The sequence below is a fragment of the Helicoverpa armigera genome, chromosome 15 (assembly GCF_030705265.1).
Source record: "Helicoverpa armigera isolate CAAS_96S chromosome 15, ASM3070526v1, whole genome shotgun sequence".
In the NCBI taxonomy this organism is placed as follows: Eukaryota; Metazoa; Arthropoda; class Insecta; order Lepidoptera; family Noctuidae; genus Helicoverpa; species Helicoverpa armigera.
Genome location: NC_087134.1, coordinates 10,783,136 through 10,804,351, shown reverse-complemented (window position 1 = coordinate 10,804,351; position 21,216 = coordinate 10,783,136). Strand labels below are relative to the sequence as shown.

Sequence of the window (21,216 nt, the reverse complement as noted above, 5' to 3'; positions counted from 1 at the left end):
TGTTAAGTGCGTTCGAGTAAACACTGCGCTTTCTTGAAGGGACCTCTGTTCCCGTTTTTTTACCGTCGTCGGAGAAAATGTGTTCCTGGTATGAACCCGCGGTGCCGGCTCCGGCGCGGCTCCGGGAATCCGCGCAAAAACCGGACACAGTTACATCTGCACCTACTGCACGTGAATAAGGCGATGCAGGCCGATAAACACTCTTAAACATGCACAATATCGTAAATCTGATCGTACAACCAGTCAAATGTAGGATACACCGCGAGATAATTAATTGCTAGTAACTAACGTTTTGTAACTCCCACTGTATAAGGAGTATTGGAACCGGTGTGAGTTATTTGCATAAATGTAGCGTTTATGGAACACCTCTGAAAGGTTTGTGTCGATACTAGTGGCGTAGAAGTGTTACTTCGCCAGCTTTTACAAGATTAATGCAAATCTCGGACCCTTCTTTAACCGTTTCCTTTCCAGTTTCATTGCTACAGTTTGATTACAATAAGCTTTGCGCGTCTCGTCAGTTCAAATCAAAGCTAGAGCAGGTTTAGCTGTGTTTACAAAATAGATCAGAGATGACTGGTAATTTTGTAACAATTGTTCTTAGTCATGAGTACTTATAAGGTATCAGTTGGACGATGTTTTGTAACAAACTGTAACACGGTACACAATGGGACCTGCGACTGGAGAGGGGCGGTCCCTGGTCGCAGGTCGCAGGTCGCGCCATTGTACTCCCGCGACCATTGTCCGCGTGCTCACCACGCAGATGGAGATATTACTACCGACGCACCGGAGACGCAACTATTGTGTCATCTTTGCTGTACATTCCGAACTAAATGGCATCTGAGATTCCTATTCTTTTTTTTATGATGAAGTTCGTTACTCATTAGCGCCAATAACAAATTATATCAGAAATATATAATGTATAAAAGCGAAGTGGAACCAGTTTTAATTACTCTCATTTTACTTCGTCTAATGAACATCGTATCATTTAATTTTATGCCAATCGTTTTATTGCAGATTTTACTGCTCCCGAAGACCTGTTCTATATGAGACGATATTTCCATAATTTGTTCAATATGTTCGTGTGTCGGAATAGTAACCTGTCGAATGTTTTTGTGTGAGATTTGTCACACGACTGGTTTTTAGCAGCTCCTAATAGTAGCGTAAGAAAGGACATCCTTGAACCGCCGGGTTGACTCCGACAATCGATTTGATTTGTCTGTGTTTTTTGGTTGATTTGATTTCTAATCGATTTAGTTAAGGCATGGTTTTTGTGAGAAAGTTGTCTATGTTATTCTCTTATTATATTCGATACATGTAAATGGTCTCCCGTAACATCATACCTAATAAAATTCTTATCCTTTACTTTCATTAGTCCAGTCTGTCGTCAGTTACAAAAGAAACTATCCATCATGGCTACCTCAAGTGTCTGTATAAATAACAATAAAGTCACAAATAGATTCATCACAGCCGACAATGGAGGCGGTGAGGCTTCGCCCCGGGCGCGCCGCGGGCGCCGGCAATCAGCACTGTTTATGTAGCCCGGCCGCTCGACACTGCCCGGTCAACCGGCTGACCTCTCTGAACGAACCAAATATGTACCTGCAGTGAAATGTCGTCATCTTTTGAAAATAAGTGGAATTGATCATTTCAAACCAACATAAGACCTTGTCAAGGACCAATTTGTATCATGTCTTTGGAAACTCTGTGTAGTTCTAAATGGATATTTTGTTAACCTATGAATTTTTGATCAGGATATTTCTTAAAGACACAATACAAAAGTATATTAACAATTAATATATTTTGAGTAATACAGGGTATAATGATCGAGACAGACTCTCAGAACTGTCTTTAATGCTGATTATTCTAGGAAAGTCTACTGTTGAAACTTTTTACACAAAGTAATTGGGTAGATGCTGATATACAATCTTGACTACAAAACCTTATAGAAAATCAAAATGCTTCAAAATGATTTAGCCTTTTTTGCTATTCATGAGTCCGTATATGATGGAACGTATAAAGGCTTAAAGCAGAAAATATAACCTTTTCACACAGAAATACATTGTTTGTGATTGATTGATGAGAAAATAAAATGCTTGTGATAAAACAGCTGCCAATTGAATTAAAATGACGATCCTTGACCCAAACTTTAGGCAATACGGTGAGAAAGGTTATCACCAAATTCCGGTTAATGAGACCCCCTTCGAATGAAGAGTTATGATCCTTTGAATTGCAAGTTGTCTGTAAAAGTTTCGTGTCTTCACTTGACGTGTACTGAATACGGAACGCAGCAGGGCGCGAACTGCTGAATATTGCGCAAGCAGGATATCTTACTTAGTATTAGTACAGAGCCGGCGCACTAACATGGCTTATGACAAGTCAATTGAACATCGATGTAAGTAGCTGAAGTAAAAACTCAATAGGCCTGCAGGCAATGGAAAAGACATACTACCATATATGTAATGTATGCCAGGCTTTGTCGGGCCTATTGATGGCTTTTAACTACTCAAGCCTTTCAGAAAAGTGCTATCTCTTGTCGTCAAGTGTACGTTTGAGATGCAGTTCCCGAAGAGTTCTATTCAATATGAAATGAATGTCAGTGTGACACTGCGCGTGATGAAATGCAGAAACTGTACATATTTCTAGTAAATATTTATTAAGAAACCGCAGTGAGGAGTTCGTAAGTGGTTTCCATATCCACAAGTGGTCGTAAGATTGCGTATTTCCATAATATTTCACTGTGGCAGATGCGAGCGGTGAGTGCTGAGCACAAACAGTGCGGCGCTGCGTGCGCTCGTAAACTGCTGCGGTCCACTAGTGCAGTCATTGAAGCGAAAAATACGGTCTAACCTCCGAATTTTTTTACTGTGAACCGATTTGCATGAAATTTTGGAATTAGGTTCATCTTACCCTTAACTTCAAAAGTGAATATGATTTGAACTCCACCACCCCCCCTGGGGGTGGTTGCCACCCCTTCTTTGGGGTGAATATTTTTTTGCAAAATAACCTCGGATATCGATAGAAGACCTAATTTTAAGCAAAAGTTGTCTTTAAAGTTAAAAAAAAAATCCAATACTTTTCAAGTTATTGGCAATTGAAAATTCGCAATTTTTTCACGTTTTTCATCGGTTTTTTGCAAATATCTCCAAAAATATACGTTTTATCGAAAATGTATAAAGAACAAAATTGTAGCAGGTAAAACAACGAACAATTTGTTTTTTTATAAAGTGTTCTAAGTGCAATATTAAGCTAGATATTAAAGATCAAAGCCGTTTTTTATTTTGTCTGAAATTTAATCGACGTAGTTTATGCCATCTATTATTTTAGTAAGTTGATCAATTCACGAGTTTTATTATTTCCCGGTGACATATATACACATTACAATAGTTGTGACTCTTTATTATACTGCCTACTTTCACATTGCTCCAAATATTGACACTCCGAAGTTTTCAGTTACTAAGTAGAAAAAAATATGACAAGTTTTTGGACCATAACTCCTTCAATTTTCATGCTATCACAATTTATAAAAAACCACTGTAAAAGTAATGAAGAGAGCTACAACATCCATCATTGCAATATATAGTAAAGAACTTTTTTCTAAAACGGTGAAGGGTTAAAGGGCTTAAGAGAGGCTGTGTTTGCGCTGCCACGCGCTCTTTAAACAATCATATCTCCGTCAATTTTTGTTCGACAGAAAAAACAAACAAACCAAATTGTTTGTCAGAAAAATACCTAATTTTTTTTCAGTACACTTTTATACGTATCTGTTGTAATTTTTGAGATATTATGAAAAACAAGTGGGTTTTTCTTTAATTTGAAATTTTGTTCTTTTCGTTAATCGTGACTTTTTTGAAAAATATCTGTCTGTTTGAGAATTAGCCATTTCGCGAAGTAGTCCTTTCGAGAATTAGTCCATTCACGAATTGGCCTTTTTGCGACTGTTTGCCATTTTGCGAATTAGGCATTATACGACTTAACGTCCTGAAGCAGCCAAACTGATACTATCTATCAAACTCTTCATAATAAAGTTAATCCTTGGCGGAATACGATTAATTTTAATTTTGGTGGAAATGGCACTTATGAAACCCATTGATTTAAAAGAAAAAATATAAGATGCTCCCCTTATTTGCAATACAGCTCACTTATTTTACGTGCAAAAGACTTTTAATAGTGCTCATCTTAAACCTTATTTCAAGCACTACAAAACCCATTTGTATTAGAATGTATAAAATGCATCTACTCGCCGCTACATGGCATTGACCACAACGATTAAATTTCAGACAAAATAAAAAACGGCTTTGATCTTTAATATCTAGCTTAATATTGCACTTAGGACATTTTATAAAAAAAACAAATTGTTCGTTGTTTTACCTGCTACAATTTCGTTCTTTATACATTTTCGATAAAACGTATATTTTTGGAGATATTTGCAAAAAACCGATGAAAAACGTGAAAAAATTGCGAATTTTCAATTGCCAATAACTTGAAAAGTATTGGATTTTTTTTAAACTTTAAAGACAACTTTTGCTTAAAATTAGGTCTTCTATCTATATCCGAGGTTATTTTGCAAAAAAAATATTCACCCCAAAGAAGGGGTGGCAACCACCCCCAGGGGGGGTGGCGGAGTTCAAATCATATTCACTTTTGAAGTTAAGGGTAAGATGAACCTAATTCCAAAATTTCATGAAAATCGGTTCACAGTAAAAAAAATCGTAGCAATAATGCTTCAATGACTGCACTACACGTAAACCGTGACGCGGGGGGAGAGACATGGGTGGGGGGCATATACCTCACTACTTCTCAGGCTAAAACACCATGATAAGATCCAGGTGAAATATAAAGCAAATGTTTGTTCAAACCACGATTTCCCTCCGTCCGTGCTATTTGTATATCGTCAATTGACACACAGAAATGAATAGTCACTTCAGTGTAGAGCTTTAGTGCAACAGGTTCTTGACTGCTACAATTAGTATCTTACCAGAGATTTTTCTCATTATTTTGACATTTCTGCACACCTGCGTTTCAAGAGAACTCGTAGTAGATCTATTCAAAATAAAAACCTATGACTGACATTCCAACACTCGATACGTCAGTGACATATCAAAAAAGAGAAGTACATGTGGCTAATCCCTTGCTCTGGCCCCATGTAGCGGTACTTTCTAAATTAAAAGCAAATAAAGCACGCGAGTCAGTTGGGCTGTCACTCACGATATCCGCCGGCGGTCGCCTGTGAATTGGAAATGTAACCGCGGCGCTGATTGGCTGACAGCGAGTGACGCGGCGCGCACGCAGCCTCTAGTGACAACACTACGCGATTGTCTCGTGTTACAATCTGGTGATTAATTGATGCTTATATTAGGGGAAACAGGGAGAATGTCGTATAGTTCACTGAGAGAGAATCGGCCCTTGATAGGTATAACATTTCAAGTTCAGAATAAAATGTTCTAATGGGAGGTTTTCTTACTTATACATGTTTTCATACTTTGTCATGTGTGTACATTAATGTCTAATGTCTTCATAACACCGAATAATTCAAGAAAACCTAGCCAAAGATGACATAAATTCTACGTGGATAAAATTATCTAACGGCACAGAGTTGATTGTAAGCACATTGCAGCGATCCTTTCTTGTAACCATCTTGCATTTTGATCTTCTAGTTATTTGTGTCCTTGTCATCACCCCGACGTGGTGACCTTACCAGCATTATCCCGGGTGGGCGGCGCCTGCGCACCCAGCGACGTACAATCAACACTGATTGCGTGACTGGCGTGTAGTCCCGGACACTTCAGCACTCGCCTTATCCGGCTCGCGTCTATTTGTGTTACGTGTCTGTTGTTCACTCTCTCACATTACGACGGATCAGGAAATTGGACTACTTGGGATGATCCTTTTACGAGTAAGTGCAGTCCAATTGTTGATATTTAGATACCATCTAAACACATGCGTTCTAAGAGGTCTAAAAATAAGAAACGAAGACACAAATTGAAAATCTTGTTTCGAATCTATCGACGTAGGCGGTTAAATATCGAACGTGAAATGAGTTGAGTTGAAATACAGGCGGATAGTTAACGAACTGCGCCCATAGTGAAATGTAAGTCTAGCCAGTCCATCAGGACGAGGAAATTAGATTATCTTTATGGGCAGTTAACGTGGTCAGCACTAACTGTTCCCACTTGATAGTTACGACATGAGACAACAGCCGCCGTAACCAACGATTTACGATTCAATGTTTTGTATGCAATCATATTAATTGAATTACAGTATTATTGATCCACTACTGTCCGCCTACTCATTCCGTAAGATTTAGTACTTGGTTTTATACGGATGCACTTACTGCAACTGTAAAGCTTGAGACTTGCGAACGAGAGCAGAAGTGATTTTATCTACCAACACTTAATTCTGAATGTTTGCTTCGATTGATAGCTTAAACAAATTTCAGAGAAAGTAAAAGTGCGATAAGAAGTACTGTTTCCATTAAAAAGTTGAAATCTTTTATGAAACAGATGATATCTACACAAAGCTTCATCATGACAATCGAGTTTAAAGAGTAATACTTCACGCGCGGCGCCCCCGCAGCCTGCAGCTAACTCGTGAATGGCCATACAATTTAAATCTCGCCATAAAGCTTTCCCTTCATATTTCCCTCCTAAACCGCCTTATAACTGCCACTTACCATACGCTCCATAAAAACTCAGTTAACTCACTTTATCATTTCATCACAACCTGAACTATACCTTACGCGCCCGAAGATATGGTTCAAAATTATAAGTACGAAAATTAAAAAATGCTCGAAAAGACGGCATTATTCATATAAATGGGTTTTGACAGTTTTATTCGTTGATACTGTCGCATATTGCGCGAATGAGGTGGACTCACACGAGATGCAGCTGAAAACCCATCTTTATCTTTTGAGATAGTACCAGCGACTATTTATAGGATCATCGAATTGCCGTTGTAGTAAAGGTTGCTGTGAAAATTTGGCATTTTCAGATAAATTGCAATTTCACTTTTTGCCCTCACATTAGTGTGTTGTGAGTCAGGTGAAGCGCTGAGCACTGAAGTAGAACAGGCGCAGGACGCTCACCGGTGACTATTTATATTTAACGTTAACGTCTGTTGTTGTGACTCAACTCATGCACATGGTTGACTTGCTTACTGTCTGGTGACTGACTGAATTACCTTCCTAGATGAATGGTAAAAATTAAGACGAATAATCTGTTGATGATCTTTGGCAAACAGAGTGGGAAGGGTAGATGAAAGCAGGCTAAGAAGCGAACTGTTAGTGAAAAGCGCAAACTTTCACATTTCGAACTGATATAAGAGACCTTACAGGCAATGAGCACTAACAGTAACATTACAAGCGTATCCATTAGCTACAGATTAACGACTATTAGTTCGGCGCGCGACGTGAACACTGCGCGTATAATCTCACACTTATCTGCCGATAGCGCCGATGCTGACCAACACAGAACATATCGCACGACAGAAACCTCTCGTGGAAGATATTCATAGGCATTACAACCTTTGTGAACGTAGCCAGGTGTGTGAATACGAGGCTTGGTAAAGTTCAATCGTTTAGTGCCTAATTAATAAACAAAGTATTGCTAGGGCGTATCACTTAATAGATAATTGCACAAATGCTAAGTTGATTTTTCCTAAAAACAACCGTAGACTCAAAAGGATTTCAATATTTTTCTTCTTCAAAGTAATCTAAGTCTTATGCCAGTAAAACCTGTGACCTTAAGATAAGAATTATATTGTGTCGATGAAACGTCTATAATCCTGCAATTTAGGTAAGTGGTAGTAAGCTGTCATTAGTTCACCAATGACCGGTATAAAAAGGTATTGTACATAGGTATGTATCGTATAGAATGTATATGTATATTGCGTTAGAGTCCCGGTTATTTATATTTAAGTGGAAGTAAGGTTTATGTATTGAGCGCACGATTAGACACTTTAACATCCTGCCAAGATTAAAGTAGTGAGAGGACAGCACAGCACAGTTACAATCACAGAATCGTTCGACTATCACTAGGACACGGCACTTGTTCCCACACTTGACACAAACAGCGTATTTCCCCGGACACGCGGCGCCGAGGTGTCCGGCGCGAGCCGCCCGCGGCACTGTCCGGCTGTCCAGCGTCCACGTGGACGCTAATGCTAGATAATAGCTGCACTTGTGCTCATTGGACAGAGAGCGTGGGCCTGCAACCACGGCCGACTATGAATATTAATCCTGATTTGATACAATTTACCTTGGGATTAGTTTAGGTCAGTACGCGGAAGGACCCAGTTTCGGCGACCTATGTCACGACAGTGATGTTGATAGATCATATGTGACATAAATTAGAAAATCACAATATAAATGTACAGGCCTGAATAAGATTAGAGCCGGATATGGTCTCGGACAACTTGAAGTACCGTCTGGTCAGTTGGAGACTTCAAAGGATGCTTATCTGAACGTACTGTTCGGATAATGCAGAATATGCAGAATACGCGGTAGGTATTCTTAGATCCGTGTAGAACATAATAAGATGACCGTTTGTTGGAACTGCAGTAGTCGCACTAAAATAGTCGTAACTGTTGCCTTCCGTCCGCTGAGTGCTGTGAGCTCACTCATTGGAGTCTCTAGTAGAGGTTTTGTCAATTTTCGAGAAGGGCTCATTAAACACAAGCTATAACTAAATAACGGGTAAAGAAAGGCAACTCTTTCTTTATTTTGTTTAGTAACACGATGAGTGAACCAACTCTACGAAGTCGGTAGACGGCTGACATTTTACACAATCCAAAACAATCTGAGAAGATGTTCTTGCTTATAAGCAGAAAGTAGCATTTTCATCAGATAGTATAAAATCTGTATCAAAGTAATAATAATCAGCGATCTGGATGAGCGGAGATGTTGCGTGTTCCAGCACAAACACAGGCAGCTGACTGTGTTTCATTGAGCACTGTACTGCAGTGTACTGTAGTGCCGGAAGACGCGTGATTCATGAGATGTTATCTCTCAGATATGAAGCGCAGTGGATACAGCCGGACGATTGGTGGCGCCCCGACACGCGACCCACCAAGCACCAATTAATGATAACTTATCACCCTTATCACTGATGTAATCGTATCAATACGGAGTTATAGCGAGGAAATTGAAAATAGATGTCTCGTGTATAGTTATGACGTTACTATTGATTTATTAGGACTCGTTGATGAGCTAAAGGCCGATTAACAGTGGTATCTATCCTATAACATTTTAATTTAAATACGAAATAAAAAAGAAAGCTTTACACATATAGATAGTACTTATAGAAGTATAATAGCAGATCATGATATTATCTTAATGTGCGTGCTATCAGAAATTAATTTAGAACTTAATTGAATTTTGGGTGAGATAATGAAGAACGTTTACACCGCATACATAATTAGTATTGGAGGTGATCGCGACTAATCGCAGCGATTATCCGGCGCGTCTGGTGTACACTCATACAATTATGTCGCAGTGTGGCATTACAGCGGACTCGCTAACTCGACACACGCGTGTTACTGTTAACTTTAATGCAATTTACTAAACACTCGGCGATTAGCTCTTCCTGATGATAAGTAATTATAAGTAAAGCGCAACTATTATAGTAATCTGTGGTAATGCATTCGAAGTGCGAAGTGTACTGTCTCATTGTAGTAAGCTTGCTCCTTGCCTTATTCCTGTTGATGATATTTCTTTAATATTATACAAGTCATTCCAATTTGTTTTGTATTGCAAATCCTGTAACGATTTGTTTTGCTTTCTCATACTTACCTGATAATCGTCTGCTTAGCAAGTAATAACCGTATTATTTACGACGTGCATACCCGTGAACAATATGAAAGAAGGCAGCTACAGCCATCAGAAGCACCTGACGTTATGTTATTGTTATCAGCTCACCTCGAGCTGTCGCGGGAATAAAATATGATGACCGGTTATGGCGACATTGCTCACACGCGGCGTTACCCAGATTCACGGGTGCCATGGTGGACGGTCATTAGCATCTAGGTATCCTTTGGAAATTATTGAAAGCAGTAGAAGGGAAAAATTTTAACGTAGAGATCAAAATCATTAGATTAAAACCTGAAAACACTTGCTTTTCTGGCACGCTGAATTTAAAAATGATTCAAAAATAAATTTTCTCTATTTCAGTCTAGTTTCATTTCAAATCAATGTAATGATGCCAGCTTCAAATTATTATTATTGTAGTACTTAGTTAGGGGTTCATTCGATTGAATGAAAATGTTCAGTGGTAAGTAGGATATTGCTCAAGATTATTTAAAGGAAGTCCATTTTACCGTCTTCGAGTCACCCCGCTCGTTTATCTGCGTGGCTTAAAGTCCACTTTACGCGCGGGGCCGCTAAGCCCCGTCAGCGGGACCCTAGCCCCGGGCGTCTTGATGTATGCCACGAGCCCCCGCCCGGGTTCATAGCACGTTAAGTACATCGTAAAGATCAGCACTGCTTTTGTATTCGCTCATTTTATTATTCATTTCAATGGAAATATACTTACAGTGTTGGTTTGCGGGCAGCTGCTAGTGTGTAATGAAATGTTGTGGTTTTTGAAGGTTTCACAATAAGCAGAAACGTTTGTATCCGTTTCTCACAATTCTGGCCAATATATTTACGGTTTCCTAATACTCAGTCTTACTTAATTCTTGATTACGTTTATGAAGCGTTTCAAAGCCTATTTTCCTACTGAAACTTTATTGTGGCAACACTCAATTATTTAAAAAAAACGTTTTACGTAAAGTGGTGTTTAAACTAAACCGTTGTATGCTAGTCATCAAATTACCGTTTCCCCGTGAGGGTTTTCCTCGTGGGCGTCATTCAATAAATGGAGTAGTTGGTCATTTTCCCGGCGCGCGCGTGTAGCGCTCCAGAACACTTACTTTTATGCCTGCACAGATTGATGGCACTGTTTGCCGAACATTGCCGAATTGTACCGAACGCATTCACTTAGGAAAAGGATCCATTTGAGCTTTTAAGAAATTCGTGTGTAACTTACAAATTCCACGAAAATAGCCATATAAAACTAAAAGAATTTTGGCGTTATACGAAATCAATAAGCCGGTGGTGATGGCACGGTGGCCTCTTAATGAGCCATAAATTGTGGTTGATGTGTCGACCAGTCAACAATTAGCAATGTTTATAGAAGCTGATAATCGATGCTCGCTGCCTATCTCTCTTATAATGGAGTAAATAGTTGGAACTGTCGGTTCACTATGCAAATCAAATTTTATCTGAACATTAAAACCCTATCAAATATAATTACGGAGCTATAAAATTACTATAAAACTCAAATAGATAGTAAAGTTCTGCCGTGATTTTATATTTTCATCTGAATTGCCTGGCTTTACATTCTAATGCCTTATGCCATGTAAATGAGGCTAACATATGGGCAATATTTAATACATTATGACGGACAAACAAACCAGATTTTTATATAAGTGTGGATAGTCGGGATGTTGCTGAGTCAGCAGTTCTGTGCCCACCCCTTGAATGGGTGTCGCTGCGATAAATGACTTTACTTTAAAACAAGGATTACGATTTTTTCAACCGAGGGAGTTTAACTGGAGTGAAAACTGCGAGTGTGCAGCTCTCCGGGCACGCTGGGGTAGAGCGGGCTAGGGCCAGGCCGGGCAAGACGCGGAGCCCGGGCTAGCGCCGCCGGCTTAAGTGTATTTGAAGGAGTTTTATTGACGCGGTTACTGAGTGGAGCTTACGCTCAAGCGCCCCACTGTGGAAATGGACGGTTTTGAGAAAATATTTAAAAAAAAACAAAGTTTTTTTGTTCAGTTAGTTCTCTTATTCTTTGCTTGTGAGTTCTTGGGGAATTTTTCGTGTAATGATCGAAGTATCCAAGATAAATAGATCAAAGATATTTTATTAAACATATCTATGAACTCTAAACTAAATGACATAAATCACAAGATTATGTTAAGCAACAAGCAGAGATTCGTGTTCAGATAAACGTAACTACAAACCTTATGACTGCCTGACTCTACTTACTACGAGCTGATATTATATTTATGAGGTTCGTAAAGGCCACTTCTTTCTACTTATAGGAAATGTTAATTTTTAAGTATTCATCGCGTTAGCTTCGGCAAAACATGCTCATTATGTAAAATCAATATTAGGAATTGATTTCATCGCTTGCTAATTAATGCTAAAACATATTTAACAAATAATTTGTATGTAGATTGACACAGTGAGCTCATCCATTAGGGATAATATCGACAATATACGCAGATACTTTTAAGTCCAATATGCCTAATTAAATATCGTATTGGCAATTTTATCTTATCGGAAATTGAAGACAAATATAATAAAACTCGTCTTAGCATTGAAAATGGAATAAATTAATACTTATAACGAGTAAAGGTTATGTAAAAATGCAAAAATAACCCCAGCAAGGTCATTGCTCCACACACCGACGTCTGAGATACCATTCATAGCACTCATTTACTCAGCACTCATTATACGTCACGAGGTGACGTCAGGACCGCGCTGAGATAACAAAGCAAAATTTCGATTGGCACAACATCGACTCCGTGGCGCAACGGTAGCGCGTCTGACTCCAGATCAGAAGGTTGCGTGTTCAAATCACGTCGGGGTCAACTTGGATTTTTGATAATTGTTTCTTTTTATTTTTTTTTTATAGATTTATTGAAAATGAAAAGCACCGATTTTTGATCTTTGTTATGGAAGCTTTTGACTCGACGCTTCAGAAACACTATGAAACTGCTAGTTTAATAGAATTCCAACAAAACAAGTATAAATCAATGTAAGCTATTAAATATTGAAGGAATATGACTTGGTATCGTGGTGTGGCTGCCATTAGTTCCCACGGCTGGTAATATTTGGTTATTTCACGGTCCGCGCATCCGCGGTGTTAAGGGCTCGTTGCACTCTACCAGTGATATTCTGACCAGATAAATATAAATATGTATGTCAATGTGGTTTTATGTAACTAAAACAATTAAGTACATACGTATTTATAAATTACTGATGGATGGATAAAATTTATAAGAAAAATTTTAGCATAGAAATCATGATTAAGTCTTAATGAAATGGTTCACCTAAATAGATAACTTTCTATGATCAATCTTTTCAAAGAAAATTATAATCAATATTCTGTACCGACTTACAAACCAAATTCGCTGCCATAGAGTCCTTCAGACCTTAACACAAAACTGCTATTCAAATGATATTGACAATGAGTGTGAACATTACCCAATGGTTCACCGCTCATTGCTGTACTAATGATATAATGTTCGATGTAATACTCACACATAGTGTCTGTGATAATTATTGGACTGTGGTGCGACCTGCCACTACTCGCGCCTTGTTCCACGGGAACAATGCACCGTGACCGCAGGGAAATTCATCTGTTTGATTAAGAACGGTGGCCGAGTCATTTGTGACTGGTCATTACTATTCAAATTATAGTTTTTTTGTCTCATTCCGAAACTGTATAGCGTAGGTGACGCGGGTATGTAAGAAGGTAACAAAAACAATTTGTTGTTTATCAAGATAATGTTTCAAAGTTCAGCCAAGATCTTCGACTTCTAGCGATTTGATCAACAACAAAATCAAAACCAAACTACAACGAAACACTGTTTAAGTATGCGACAACGCAGTATTTGGTTGTGCATTCTAAAATATTTGCTTGAATAGTAAAATAATACTTATGGTAAATAGTGGGGAGCTTAAAACAATGTTCTTTAGTTAGGTCACAAAAACTGCCAAAAATGGCACCTGCATTATGTTGTTTTTCTTTCAAAGAAAAAGCGACGAATGATGGTTTCGTAGAGCTACAGTGAAAAGACAACGTTGACGTCTTAAGAAAGCAGCAGCAATAAGACGGAGTGGCATTGTCGCGGGGTGCAATACGCTAATGGTTGCCCGCGCTCGGCACACCTGCCACCTCGTGAGCGAAGCTTTCTGTTCAGTGGCTAGACGTGTCACTACCTTAAACCATCTCAAGACGTCTTGTACCTTAAGCTCGCTGGGTCTTTGTTCAGTGGTCTGCGAAGGTACCACGTCGCCGCACCATCGTGTTGCTTTGTCCTCACTGACACAGATACCAAGAGTCAAAGTTCAAGTAACGCCATTGTACGCGATGTGGTTGTTCACTCGCTAATGCCGACTGGTTCTGATCATTAATTCATAATTCGATAAGTTCATTTCTATATCGAAAGCCAAGAATTCAACTCTTTATTGTGTGAGAACTTCTTTTGATTTAATGTTGTGTAATATGTTAATGTGATTTTAAATTAGCAATTTACACAATTTTTTTAAGCATCCTCACAGACATTCTTTAAAAATCGTTTAGCTAATCGCAGTCGAACGCTGCGCCATATTGTTGCGCCACAAACATTCATTTGAATAACCAGTATCTGTATGCAAATGCAAACTCGTAAAACAGCTGTTAAAACCACTGATCTAATTTTAAAATCTCGTGTATTTTATGTATTTAAACGGTCATATGATGTGGATTGTGTTGACCTTGGGGTCCGGCAGTCAGTGACCAGCGCGACTGTGTCACCAGTAGAAGTCATGGCTCGTTTGTATGTGCCGCGCGACATTTCATCGTCACTCGGAATTCCAACATGCCATCTAACTGGGAGATTTAAATCACCGTGTCACCATGAGTAATAAAAATCGTTAAAAATATTAAATGACTTACATCCTGTTTCTGTGCGTATTGAATCACTTGTTTTGACTTTGGAAAGCATTCTTTACATTCAACAGGAATGGTTACCATCTTCGAAGCTATCGGGAATTTTTGATCAATCATAGTGTCTGATTTCATTAGGTTTGGGTGAGTCACAGGTGTGTTTTTTTTGGGTTTTATTGCGGTCAGTAAAGTATTCTACATGTCCAACAGATTTAGGAAGGTATACATATATCTTTACCTCCTTGATCCGTTTGAGACAGTAAAACAAGCAAATTGTCCTTAAACCAACTCAAACCAAAAAGGCAAGCTCCAGGCAACAAGCTTGAACTCCTCCAATCAACAGTTTTTGTATCTTCCACAAGCAATTTGTGTACAATTCAGTTCCCGGACAGTGAGGTCCGAAACGGCCTGGATTGATGCGTTTGCGCCGCGTCATGCGACGTTCTGGCTCCGGCGCGGCATCACGTCGGCGCAATTAGTGGGAGCAGCCTCGCGGCCGCATTGCGGCTGCATTCTGAGATACAAGCCACTGTTGCCGCCGGTCACAACACTAAACTAAAAACTTAAAGGCTCACTTTCGGCTGATCTGCTACTTAATAAACTTGTGAATGGTTTGCGGGCTCTGCATGTGAAGCTAATCGTTCGTTTGTTTTTCTTTAAAGTTACTATAATAAGCAAATGTAGAAGATGCACTCCTTGAAACGCGTAAAACGCATCTACAGTGCTAGCTCTATTTATTTAGAAATGATGTCGGAATTGTCAAAAATATCAATCTCGTTCGTACCGTGAGTTGCTTCGTCGGAATTACCTGTTTCAGATAAACTTCTATGTACTTGTACATGCCTTACCTTATACCTTCTCAGAAAGCAAATAACTTTTTGATAAAACTTATACCTAATAGAAAGAAATAGTCGTTACTTGATACTAAGCCCTTAGTTCAGAGTAATTTGATCTGCCGCTTATCACGAGATAATGAAGTAACAGTGCCGTGCGGTGAGTCGGCCGGCGGACGCGGCTGCGGTCAGCTCCCCCCCCCTCACGGCGTCCTGTGGGAACTGGCGCGGTGAGATACTGCCCGCGGCTCCGGTAGCCGCACCTCGGTGTACGATTACTGCAGCTCTACTGGTCTTACTAGTTTACTTCATGTCGCTGCACAAATATAATTACCAGCTTAGGATAGGAGATACAAGCAGGACCAATTATAGCGGTGCTTTAAACTAGAACGTGATCAGAATCTTTTAATTAGGTTAATAATGATTATGCTGCTGAGATTTGTGCCACTATCCTTAATATATTTTTTTTAATTTGAAGAGAGCCACCGTCATATCAAACATGTTTCTTTCTATTTATGTAAGAAAAGCCAGTCGGCGCGTTTAACAGTCAGCACTCACAATAAATTAAAGATTACCCTTAATCTGTTCGTCACTTTCCATTATTTTCCCATATGTATGGTTCGAGATAATCCGCGTTGTAGTCGTGACTTTCACTGCGCTGTCCGTTACCTGCGGGATAATTGCCGGCTGCGAACCGTTACGTTCGGCCGCACGGATAATTGACCGGCTCCACGGTTCCAGCCCTTCACTAAAACTCGTGAAAAATTACACCGACTCGTCTGTGACCTTTCGACCCACACACGCAATAGTCGAGTCGCTAGTCTTCTAATATTAACTTGTTTGCCGTCGTAACATCATTCAGTAAAGTTGGCTTTAAGGTCTAAGTGCTTAAAGGCCTCATTTTGACTCAGATTGTCTAGTTTGTTATGCGTGATGCATATCATTGCGAGATGCATGAACCAAAAATAAAACACTCCAGCAACTCTTCAAGACAAACTGTTTTAAAAGTAAAAAGACATACAGTTGGGCAGCTTGATAAGCCGACGATATAATTACTGCGCTAAGTACTGACACCGGGCAGGCCGGTAACACGATGTGTGACGTCACAGCTCAGTCCCCTGTCACGTCTCCGGGACACGACGGACCGTGGACGGCTACACTTGCTTAAGGAACGTTCACACGGCGCTACAGTTACCTTTTACATATTTAATTGAATGTTTTTGTAACAGTCCACAAGTATCATCTTCCTCTGCGGGCTTGTTAATCAGAAAATAGTTTTAAGATTTTATCTTCATCAGCTACATAAAGATATAGCTTATAATTTTTAATACATTTTCTGCGAATATGTAGATGATCAACAACATATCCCCAGATAAAATATGTAGGGCATATCTTGACCTTTTCCCAAAAGGGTTATGGATAGCTTGGGATTTGTAACCAGCGGAATAATGTGCAACAGACATAAACCAGTCGGCAGCGTTGGACGACCAGTCTACACCTGCACGTAACGAGCAAAAAATGTCTCTCTGTGGTCCCAGGCGCAGTGTGCAGTGCGCATGCGCGAGCCTCCTCCCGCAGTCGGTCCCGGCGCTCTGTGCACGCGATGATAAGCAACCAGTCCGTAACGAGGAGTTGTCTATGTTATCAGGTGACCATATCAGCCGCTAAGGAGTTGCACTAGACTATTTTTGATTGGTGGCCAGTTTATCAGCATTTTTCAGATTTAAAATGATGTTCTTTTAATTCTAGCCGTTCTAGCAGTATGTAAAACCCTTTAATACATTTAGCACCCCAGTTTTAATAACCATTGATAGCCGGCGCCCGCGCTTCACACGGCCTAATTGAATGTTGGTCAGCTATTCATTTGTCGCCGTCATGGCTTGTTACCACATAACTGGCTAGTAGTTAGGGTATGCATTGTAACAGCTTTACATGGACACTAACTAGAGCCACTACACGAGGACATTTATAGAAGCGCTATGCAAACTTATTCATATTTTATGGAGTGTTGATTTGATACTGGTTTTTGAGTTCCATTGAAATAGTATTGCTCTAGTTAATGTTCTTGATCATATTAATATGGTGAGGTTTTGTGAAACTTGTATTTTACTAGCTGTTTCTAGGGGATTCGTTGCTCAATGTAGTCACCTCATGTACTAAGAAAAGCTTTTCTCCGTGTTTTTCTAGTTTCCTCGTCTACGCGGTAAGTGTCGTTTATACCAAAAGAGCTTTTTCTAAGAACTCGTGCAATCTTGCAAGTTTAAGGCTAAAATTCAATTACTACTTGACTAAATGTAATGAGTCGTATCGCGTGACCCCGGTTTCTGAGTAGACATCAAACGTTTATACTTAGTAACATCTAATAGTTTTACATTGTAAGGTTTATTTCCTGTCCGTTTTAGGGCTTAACGCTTTTAAAACGTCGTCATAAATTGAAATAACAAGCCAGAGTCTCGAGTCTCGAGTTTTACAAGGTGCGTTTACGAAGGCAGCGAGTGAAATCAATGCCTTATCCGGAGTCATAAGGCTGTGTGTAACAAGCGTCGTAAACGCGCCGGTCGTGTGTATGTTGAGTTTATAATTAATATGTTAGTAAATAGCGGAGTTTTTGTGTGATATCGACACGAGCGTGGATTAACGCCAGATATTTAGATATTAATGTGGTAACGGATACCGAGGAATGCCAGCGGCGCGGGGATTACAGCCGAGCCGAGTGTCACTCGACAAACTCGTTTGTTCATACACGAGAAAGTGATGGATAATATACGATGCGCTTAATCAAAAATGTTATCATTTTATTAAATTCTTCATCTTTATTTCTATGTATACTTAAACTATCTGATAAAATCTACAAAGTGCTCACGTTTTTTTCTATAAAAATTGATCACTTTGGTAGCTGTCACTTGTTTATACAAAATTTTACCAAGGAGAATTTGCAGAAATTCACAGAAAAAACCTTGGACTGGACTTTTCTCCGCCAAAACACAGAATGCATTCTTCAAGTGCATACAAGATTACCGAATCACGAACCTTGTATAAAGAACTTATAAATATTAACATGTCTCGAAAGGAATCAATCATCGAATCAGTTGGCGGGCTTTAATCGCAGCGGCCGGGGTTCGGTTCCCGGAACGTGCAAAAAGGCTGGCGCGGTAAGACCGGCTATATTATTATGTGTCGGTATAATGATGTATAATGACCGGAATTTAGCGCGAACTCTATGGCTCTGCAGTTTGTACAGAATTGTTCAAAAAACATGTTTCTATTCATGAGTGCTTTAAAGAAGATTACGAGTTTGAGGATTAGCTTTAAGAATCGGTAAAACTACAAAGCTTTTAATTCAAAATAAATATTTATTAACATCAAATATACCTAATCCTCTGGTTATACTACATTTCAAAGTGAATAAAATACAATAAACGGATCACATCAACATAATATTTTAACGATAAAATATCTTCATATTTGTCCTAAAAATACCTCATATTACAGTAATCCCGGGTAAGTAGCTTACGTGTACTTATGTCAGAGTTGCCTGACTGCAGCGCGGGCGCAGGCGAGCGCGAGCGTTTGATGCGAATATAATTACCGCGCGGAGGAAATGAGAATCCTCACTACATGACGTTTTATTAGAAACTCATGTGGACACTTTTATATTTATTGTTTAATCACACATGTGTATTAATGTGTTTCTTAGATATGTAGGTACAATGCATACGTGCCTGTATTAGGTCATATCTCATTATTGCAAGTTCTGTGTGTAGTCCTAGTATCAGGTTTTTTTCTGCCATGCAAATGTTGATCATACGAGTTTATATTTACTTCTGAATTATTTATACTCAATAACCTACTGTGTCATATTTATGTCCATTTGAATATATCGCGAACAGTCTCGGCAAAATCATTTCTTAGAATTGCACTAAAACAACTCTACGAGCTGTTTAGATAGAACATTTCCACCTAGCAGGGCAATAAGCTACTCAATCGAATAAATTCCTAATAATCGAGCTTCAGACGGAATAACGAATGAACGTTTTGCAGTCATTTGGCTTAAATTATAACCGCCAGTTAAAGGAACAGGTTAGTCTCTGTGAGGCTAACTCTTGCACAATACTTGATGAGTACTTAGTACTTGTATTTAGTGCTAGACTGTGTAGTGTAGGCACTAAGGTACCTGTTTTATTGCCTAGATTGCAAGGCTTTGACTGCTGATTAGGACACAAATCGTTCAATCTGTTCCGATCGTTAAATTTCTTTAATGTCGGGATTAAACTTCGGTCGTTTGTATTGTTAATACCGTCTTGTTTTGTCTTCAGTAATTTTGTCTTTCCATAAATGCTTAAGTGAAGGTATAAAGCTCAAAATTATGACGCGATTCTCGTAGAAAGCCAGACATCGCCTATTGTTCCATCCTAACTACAGTTTATATCACTTTGTACAAACGCAAATAATCTCGAGGAATGTTAATAGATTCCCGATAGCTAAGTGACAGGTGCCAACACTGATTATAATGAGATAAGCCACAACAATAAAAACTCGACAAACGTAATCGCATTGGGTTTTTTACCTTCGAGTGGCACCGCGCGCTCCGGGACCATTCGGTAATTAGATGATAATGAGAGACCGGTAGTAGTCACTGTTTTGAGGGTAGGAAGACCATACTTTCTGGTAGAGAATGGACATTATAAGATTTTTTAATTTTTAGATTGAGGAAACATATTTTATACTACTTTATTCTTAGCCAAAGTTGACATCTACTAAAGATATTCTAGTTAAACCATAAAAACATTTAAAAAAACATTATCCGATCTATCGGTATCCTTCGTATTAGATTGATAGAGTTAAGTTAACCAATTAATTACCAATCTTAAACAGTGTTCATTTTTTTCACCAATCTTGCCCCGATCTCTGGCAGGCAACTGGTCGCCGTGCGCCTGCGCCGCATTTAATGCACTGATAAAAACTCGTCGCTCGCCGCCGCAGACGCCGACGGTTTTTTCAACAACTCCCAAACTTAAAAGCTCCATGTTTATATAAGATGTTATAAAAACGCGTTTGTTTTAGTATTGTTAAATGTTTTGTCAAAAGGGAGCTTTTTACGTTGTCTGCCATGTTTGCGGTGGTATTTGGGGTTTGGCCTCTTAATAATAAAAGGGCCGGATAATTAATTAGGGCCATTATAAAGGTTCGTTCAGTATGACATATAATTAGTAACATTCAGATTTTTTTCGAAAATATTTGTTAAATGTCTTTATTGTAGTTGTGGGAAACCGAGTGGTTTTTTTTAAGTTGTTAAATTAATTGGTATAATGCTTGGTGTCGTATTCCCGCAAGTCCTGTGCGGCAGCGTCCGTGTTGCTGCGGCATACATTACCAGGAAACTGTGTTGAGCGTTAAGATGCCTGAGTAACGAGCGCGGCGTGGGAGCACCCTGCCGACTGCCGAGTGCCCGCAGTTATGAGAGTGTAATTATACACAAATATTTAACAATCCGCCGACGATAGAGATCGCGCGGAATTGTTGCGCAAACGCACTGTCTTACGACACACGGTAATGTTGCGGAAAACACCACGATACAAGTAATATTACCCATGATTTTTGATATAATGAGCTATTTAGAGTAATACCAAATGTTTGTATTGTATCTGTCAGCGCGTTGCGTATTTTAAGTAGAAATACATTTTTTACAT

At 39.2% G+C, this 21,216-nt stretch overlaps 1 protein-coding gene and 1 non-coding gene across 2 annotated transcripts in view; both read left to right on the top strand.

The window, feature by feature from the left end:
- LOC110377914 (protein prickle) overlaps positions 1-21,216 on the top strand; it is a 272,653-nt gene that overhangs the window by 752 nt on the left and 250,685 nt on the right. The window lies entirely within an intron of this gene.
- Trnaw-cca (transfer RNA tryptophan (anticodon CCA)) lies at positions 12,559-12,630 on the top strand. Its single transcript has one exon. It is a non-coding gene; the product is annotated as a tRNA-Trp (tRNA).